Raw genomic sequence first — 2,292 nt, 5'->3', positions numbered from 1 at the left:
TATAAACCTAACAGACCACTCAGATCATTAGGATCGAGTCCAAGGGTTCACACAAAACAAGGGGAGTCCGCTTTTAGTTATTATTCCGCCCGCAGTTGGAATCAGCATCCAGAAGAGATCAGATGTGCTAAAACATTAGTCAGACTTAAATGCCGACTCAAAACTCATCTGTTTAGCTGTGCATATACTGAATGAGCACTGTGCTACGTCAGAACTGATTGCACTATATTTTATGTATAATCATTTTCTATTCTTAACTGTTTTAAATTCATTTTAAACCTCTTAAATCAATTTTTAAATAATTTTCAAAGTTTTAAAATTCCTTGTTTTATTGTTGTGATTATTAAAAAAAAAATTCATTTATTTCATGTAAAGCACTTTGAATTACCATTGTGTATGAAATGTGCAACATAAACAAACTTGCCTTGCCTTGCCTATAATTATGTATGATGCGGGTCGCCCTATCAGTGTGTATCGCCATTTTGAATGGACGTAAACCGCGCGTTTCTCCAGCGTCATAGAGGATCCTCGCGCTCATTGGCTGCCGTCTTTATAGACACCTTATTAGCTGAGTGTACTGACATTAGACAACGGAGCAAACTTGTTATACTGCTTTACCAGCGGACACAACGGGAAAAATCAGTTTCTACCTGTACAGCCGAAGAAGCAGCTTTGAAGACAGAAGAACACAAATGAGAATAAACATTGGAATGGCAATAACAAGATGAAAAGTGGTGATAAGGGATAAGTGGTGATGCCCAAGTTGCTTCTTTTTGTGTTAGACAGGTAAGAGAATTAATTATCATGTAAACCCTCCTCTAAAACTCACGAATATCAGTGTAATTAAACTGAATAAAACTCAGAGACAATCATGCTAGCTAATGTGTAGGTCAACTTCACAACCTCTAGTACTACTTGGTATGACCACAAGATGGCAACGTTTCTCAATTAAGACGCTGTTACGCATAAACCTGGCGTAAATTCACACGTTTTACAAGGCTCATGAATATTGATTAAGGTAAGTCACTGGGCAGGGCAGGACGCTTGCCAAGCAACATCGGTATAATTATATTCTGGTAAATCAGTTGTTTGAAAGCAACTTCTTTAAATGTACTGTATAAGTGTAAAACAGGAACACAACACAAATACACAGGCTGGTTTATTTATATAACAAGATAGAATAAACATTGGAATGGCAATAACAAGATGAAAAGTGGTGATAAGGGATAAGTGGTGATGCCCAAGTTGCTTCTTTTTGTGTTAGACAGGTAAGAGAATTAATTATCATGTAAACCCTCCTCTAAAACTCACGAATATCAGTGTAATTAAACTGAATAAAACTCAGAGACAATCATGCTAGCTAATGTGTAGGTCAACTTCACAACCTCTAGTACTACTTGGTATGACCACAAGATGGCAACGTTTCTCAATTAAGACGCTGTTACGCATAAACCTGGCGTAAATTCACACGTTTTAAAAGGCTCATGAATATTGATTAAGGTAAGTCACTGGGCAGGGCAGGACGCTTGCCAAGCAACATCGGTATAATTATATTCTGGTAAATCAGTTGTTTGAAAGCAACTTCTTTAATTGTACTGTATAAGTGTAAAACAGGAACACAACACAAATACACAGGCTGGTTTATTTATATAACAAGGCTGGCATAAAACTGGATTTTATGAAATGTCATGCTCTTCCTCAAAGCACGTGCAGTCATTCAACACCCTGAGAGCTTCATTCAAATGTGCATATCTCTCAACAAGAGAGCTTTGTATAAAGAAAACACCTATTTTCAACAGTGCATCCGTATTTCTTAGAACTGAATATCCCCACTAAAATATATAATATTAATATATAATATTGCTCTAATGTTTTACTGTGAATACAAACGGGGTATTTCAGCATTAAACTCCTGAGACGTACCAATTAAAGGGGTCATATGATGCGATTTCAATTTTTCCTTTCTCTTTGGAGTGTTACAAGCTCTTGGTGCTTAAAGAAGATCTGTAAAGTTGCAAAGACTAAAGTCTCAAATCCAAAGAGATATTCTTTATAAAAGTTAAGAGTCAGCCACGCCTACCTAAAACAGCTCATTCTAACACGCCCCCACATATCTACATCACGATGTGGGAAGATTTGCATAACGCCGCCCAAATGTTCACGCAAAGAAAGAAGGCGTAACTTTTATTCTCTCTGTAGTATTGTTGTTGCCGCCGCCGCCATGTCGTGAAGGCGCTGTGTGATTCGTTGTGAAAGCGAAACTACTTTGTTTGGTCTTCCAAAAGAGGACGA

Source organism: Sinocyclocheilus grahami, unplaced genomic scaffold (assembly GCF_001515645.1).
Source record: "Sinocyclocheilus grahami isolate Dianchi unplaced genomic scaffold, SAMN03320097.WGS_v1.1 scaffold367.1, whole genome shotgun sequence".
Taxonomy (NCBI): domain Eukaryota; kingdom Metazoa; phylum Chordata; class Actinopteri; order Cypriniformes; family Cyprinidae; genus Sinocyclocheilus; species Sinocyclocheilus grahami.
Note: the sequence above shows the minus strand (reverse complement) of the source record.